This window comes from Monodelphis domestica, chromosome 8 (genome assembly GCF_027887165.1).
Source record: "Monodelphis domestica isolate mMonDom1 chromosome 8, mMonDom1.pri, whole genome shotgun sequence".
Taxonomy (NCBI): Eukaryota; Metazoa; Chordata; class Mammalia; order Didelphimorphia; family Didelphidae; genus Monodelphis; species Monodelphis domestica.
In genome coordinates this window covers 170,592,587-170,598,877 of record NC_077234.1, presented here as the reverse complement: position 1 = coordinate 170,598,877, position 6,291 = coordinate 170,592,587, and positions in this window count along the sequence as shown.

The window sequence follows — 6,291 nt, the reverse complement described above, 5'->3', positions numbered from 1 at the left end:
ACCTCCTCATGACTCCCCATAAGGCAAACTGTTAAATACTTGGATTAAGAGAAAACTGCCACACTTAGATAATTGTGGAAAAAATTTGACCAGGTAAATATCAGACTTTTGATTATTAATAGTTGCACATTCTAAAACTCAGGCTTTAAAAACTATTAAATATAAATACTCAATATTGGATTTAAATGTGACAAAATTCTTAAAAACTATTAACCATAGGATGGGATATATATTTTAATTTAAATTGGACAACAATTATAACACAGGAGGAAAGAGTAGCAAAGATGCTTTCAGATGCCTTATTTGTGACATTTTTAGAACTTTCTATTCAGGCAAAATCATAAGATCCTATTAGTTTGGCTGACAGCATGTTATAAAATTCTAAAACAATAATGTCTGTCCCATTTCCCCCCAAAAAAGTAGATTTTTTTTTTGCTCAGAATAATAAATAACTTTTATCTGATAAATTCTTTGTCTCCTGCCTCGGAAAATTATGGCATTGTACCTGTTAAGTTATGACATAATAATTAGTATGTATTGAATTTGCATCTGAACTAAATTAGTAAAATAGACCTTAGGTTCAAAGATTTTTTTTTGCCTTAGGGTTAATAGGCCATATAAATTGGAGGCTTAACTGTAGCCTGCATTTTCTAAGGTTTTGAGACAACTATAATGTATTCACTATGTGTGTGAAACTCCAGAATGTTATAACTCTTAATCTATGTGTTCATTGTTAACAATTAACACAACATGAAAACCTTAAGAGTAATCTAGCCCTAAAATGTGAAAGGTGAAATTTTGTTATTTGAGGTAAAATCTCTGGGGACTGTAATCTGGTAATATTCTTAGTTTTAATTTGGGGCATGATTGTCAGAATTTTTTTGAGCCAATATCCCAGCATTGAAGTGGATTGTCATGTGCCAACAAAAAGAAGTATAGTTAGAGAACTATTACATGTGGATGTCTACATCTTGGAAAATTGAGGGGATAAACTTGTGTAGGCTGAGGTAAGATCCTCTTGACTTAGTTGTTAGACTGACGTTGGTACCCTATGAATAATGTGAAACTTTGTTTCCTGAATGACTGCTAAATAAGATTATTGATTAAAATCGAAGAGAGTTAATGGAGTCCCTCCCCCCCCCCCCGTTATGACTTATGTCAGGTCAGCCTGTGCCCTTGGATTGACAGTTTTCATATTCTTACAACCATGGCCCTCTTTTATCCTTTCATAACAAATTTCTGTATTCAGGGCATGTTAATAGGGAGGGAAAGTTTTATATAGCAAGATTACATCTATTAATTGATATATTAATATTAAAACATGTGAATTGCTTTAATAGCATGCAAGTATGAAAGATGTTACCATATTTTATCTGAATTTGTGCCCAACTCAATATCCTAAACAAAGAAGAAAATGAGTTCTTAGTTTTTCTCTCCCCATGCTAAGAGCCATATATTCATATGTGTAAGATTAAGTTCTTGAAGTATCTCATTTTTCAGGATATTAGGATACATATATATATATACATGTATGTGTATATACTTCCTCAAAGGAAAGGGGAAAAATAAAGATATAATCTTCCAAAATATATGAATTAGTAAACTTTGGAAAAGCAACAATATTAGACCATTAGAAATCTAGGGCTATGTGTCTGTGCTTGTAAATATATATAGGTATTATGTTTGTATACACATATATATGTATATATATATATACATATTTTATATGCATATGTCTATATTTATATATGGATATAGGCCCATAGACATAGAAATAATTATGGATTTAAATATAGGCACACACACAATTGGCTTCCAATAGCTTCTAATGGAAAATCCAGGCATTGATTATGTTTAGTAATAAATTTCTAAAAAATTCAATTGGATTTTACACATAAATTTGAATTAATCATTTCAAGGAAAATTTTAGAATCATCTTTTTTTTCCTATAATGAAATCTCTTTCTAATAATAATAAGGGGGAAAGTTCTCATTTTCCAAGTCAGGCCCTCATGTATTCTTTTAAAGATTCCTCTTTCAGGCTGTTCATGGCATTGCCAATATCAGATACGAGGTTTGGGTAAAGGTAGAAAGAGCAAATGTTTTTCATTACATGAACTAATTACTGTTTTATTCCTAGCAGCCTTTAGTTGCATTAACTAGAGTAGTTTGAAACTTGGATAGACCAGATATAATACTGAAAATTCAGAAGATTGATGGCGAATGTGCAGTATACAAGAGCCTGCCATAGTCTCTTCAGGTGTGTGCCATAAAAATTGTCCATAAATTGGCTGAGACGGGGCTGGAAATAAGTCTCCCTCTAATTTAATTGTGTGTATTGTATTAAAGTGCAGGAAATGGTTAAAATTTAAAAAGGGGGGGGGCAGCTGGGTAGCTCAGTGGATTGAGAGCCAAGCCTAGAGATGGAAGGTCCTAGGTTCAAATCCGGCCTCAGACACTTCCCAGCTGTGTGACCCTGGGCAAGTCACTTGACCCCAAGTGTTTTAGAGACTGAATGCCCAAACTGCAACCATCACACTGGATGTGAAACCCCTGCCCTACCCCAGACAGAGGAAGGAGGAAGTTCTTCCATTGGGCTGTTGGACAGAGTTCTTGTGAGAAATGCCCTTAGGGGCAGGTGGAGAGGGAGAAAGGAGCAGTCCTCTCCTACATGCCCCAGTGCCTGTGCCATAGCTTTGCCAGCACAGACCTAGAGACTTTCTATTGTTAATTTGGAGATGGTCAAGGAAATATTTCCACAAATCTGTCCCAATCTATGCACAACTGTTTGAGAGATGCATAGGGGAGGTATATCAGAAATCTGAAAATCAAGGATTCTGCTAAAGGACCTGATAAACTTAAAAGCATAGCTATATTGAATTTCTTTTTTCATCATAATATAATTTTTGCGTGTTTTATTAATTTCATGAGTTATGGATCTTTTTTCTATTCTGTAAGCTGATTATCATTTCTGCTTAGACTGATAGTGATTTGAAAACCAAGGTCTGTGAACTGCTAGATTTCTGGTCATGGTTAGGTCACAGTGATTATATGTAGCCTTATCAAGTGGTCTCTAAGTGCATTTCTTGTCAACAGTTTGACTTCTCTTAGAAGAAAACTGTGACAAAATGGATGACCTTACTATTTAAGTACCCATAATTCGACTTTATTGCCCCTACCATTTGAATATCCCAAGCAAATTTTGAACTGCCAAAATCTATACGTGACTGACCTTGGTCAATCAGAGAAAATATCCCAGATCAGCAGCTAAGTCAAGTAAATCTGAAAAGGGACTCCAACACGGATCAATGGATTTTAGTTGCTTGTTTGTCATATCTAATAATTATGGCCCAATTCCTGTTACGTATCATGTATTTATCATTTGTGATTTTTTTCCTTGCTTTGTTCCACTGGAGTTAGGAGAGTAGGAAAGCCAATAGTTATAATGCATCTGATGCAACAGGAAAGTCCAATAGTTATAATGCATCTGATGCAACATACCAGCCATGCTTTTAACTGGCCCAACTACTGGATATGTGCACAGGCGCCTTTGTCCTTTTGGGAATGGTATGCTTCTAGTATGCATGAGGACAAGCATTCTGGAGTTGTGTGATTATTACTTTGCTATCAATAAGGCAAACTTAAAAATAATACCAAACTGTACTGCCACAGGCTAGAAGACTGAGTGTTCCCACTTATTTTTAGTTACAAAAAGAAATCACTAACATTCTGTAGTAATGCCCCCAGTTTCCTACCACTGAATTTGTAACATATTGTGAGGCTGCCAGTTCTGTATGTTGAGCAAAATAGGATACAAGGGCAGAACATGAGATGTCAGATGGGATGTTATTATGCTCCATCTCTGAAACAAAATGTGGTCATACAGGATGGAAAGAGCCTTTTGAAAAAAAAATTAAGTTGGAAGGGCTGGCATACACAAGTGCATTTTAGGATAGCTTTATAAGGATTTAATTTCCTGTAAGTGTATTACTGGCTCCCTTCAAATTAGATGGACAAAATGTGAGGTGGGACAGAGTCATTCATTTTTTTGTTTTTGTTTTTATTTTTTTTTACCTCTGGCCAACACTTATCTGTAGCCATCCTAGTTTCTGCTATAGTTTCCCTTTCATTGAGTAACACTGAACATATCTTTTCCATCCTATTACCCATTTGCAGGACCAAATGCAGCCTGGAATTCCTGAATAAAATGAACAAATTTTTGGAGGAGAGGAGAGGAAAGCAAAGACAAGTCAGAAAAAGAAAGAAAGAAAGAAAGAAAGAGAGAGAGAGAGAGAGAGAGAGAGAGAGAGAGAGAGAAGAAAGAAAGAAAGAAAGAAAGAAAGAAAGAAAGAAAGAAAGAAAGAAAGAAAGAAAGAAAGAAAGAAAGAAGAAAAGAAAGAAAGAAAGAAAGAAAGAAAGAAAGAAAGAAAGAAAGAAAGAAAGAAAGAGAAAGAAAGAAAGAAAGAAAAAAGAAAGAAAGGAAGAAAGGAAGAAAGAAAGAAAGAAAGAAAGAAAGAAAGAAAGAAAGAAAGAAAGAAAGAAAGAAAGAAAGAAAGAAAGAAAGAAAGAAAGAAAGAAAGAAAGAAAGAAAGAAAGAAAGAAAGAAAGAAAGAAAGAAAGAAAGAAAGAAAGGAAGGAAGGAAGGAAGGAAGGAAGGAAGGAAGGAAGGAAGGAAGGAAGGAAGGAAGGAAGGAAGGAAGGAAGGAAGGAAGGAAGGAAGGAAGGAAGGAAGGAAGGAAGAAGGAAGGAAGGAGGGAAGGAAGAAGGAACCCACTTCACCTTAAAAATATATTTCTTTGATGAGGGAGTTACTACTTCTATAATGGTGGATCTCAAACTCTATAAGCCTTAGCACTTGATTTCATGAAATGATCAGAGATTAAGCCTGTATGTCAATATCTACATATACATATTCATAGATATGCATACATACACATATATAGAAATATAAATAGATATACAAATATGTATATATAATTATATGTTTCATTTTAATATGTAATTATAATATATAACAAACATCATATATCCCTAAAGTGGTCTACCTTTGTGTAATTAGTATTTCTCAATTAGAATAGGCTTTTTCTCATATAATGAATCAATGGACCTGCATTTGAAGTTTTTCTTTTTTATCCTTAATATGACTTTCCAAAATTCTAATTATACTGGAATAATCTTCAAGGACTAAGGATTACCTTCACTCCAAGTGAATTTGATTTCAGAATTTAGGGCAGTGTTTCACTAAATATGTTACTGATTATGTGAAATTCTGATAAAAATCAGTATCTAATTTTTTGGGTGGATTAGTGTTTCTCATTATATCCTGTTTTTTTTCATTAATTTTTCATTATTCTTCCTGAATGACCTTTCACCTCCCCCTCCTACTCCTGATCACACACAACAAAATCATTTCTATTCTGCAGAGAATACAGAATTCATAATAAGAATGTGATCATGTCAACAACATTGAACAGGATATCAGTGGGAGTTTATAGTAGGAAAACAGAATGCTATGCTCAAAAGTTGAGCTTATGTGCCTGATATGCATAGGTAATTTGAACCACACATTTCCATTCATTCTAATCTCTTCTCCTATATGTCCTTCCTTATCCTGAGGGGTTGACACATCACCAATTTAAGAAAAAAAAACTTTAAAAAACTAGATACCAATGCCACTTTCTTCTCATCCTAAAGGGGTGTAACTAGTTTTTACTTAGTTTCACATTGTCCTCAGGAAGAACTGAATTTTCTTTTCCTTACATGTCACTAAATCAATTGCACTTTTCTGGATTCCAGGAAGAAGCACATTTCTAAATTTCATCTTTTTATTCAAAGATATTTTATTTTTCCAATTACATGTAATAAAATTTTTCAACAAAATTTTTCTGAAATTATAAGATAAAAATTATCTCCCTCCCTCCCTTCCCTTTCCCCTCTCAGAAATGGTAATAAGTTTGATCTAGATTTTATAGGCATTAACATACAAAACATACTTCTAGGTTGGTCATTTTTATGAAAATACTCATATAAAACCAAAACCACAAATTAAAACAATGAATAAAGTAATGTCAACCATAGTGTGCTTTGATTTGTATCTTACTCCAACAGTTCTTTCTCCAGAAGTGGATAGCATTCTTTGCCATAAATCCTTCAGAATTGTACAGATCATCATTTTGTTAAGAGTGACTAAATCTATCACAATTCATCGTTGTATATGTTTTGTTACTGTATACAATGTTCTCCCATAAATCTCACATTTTAATACCATTTCCTATGATTATTTTCAGTTTAT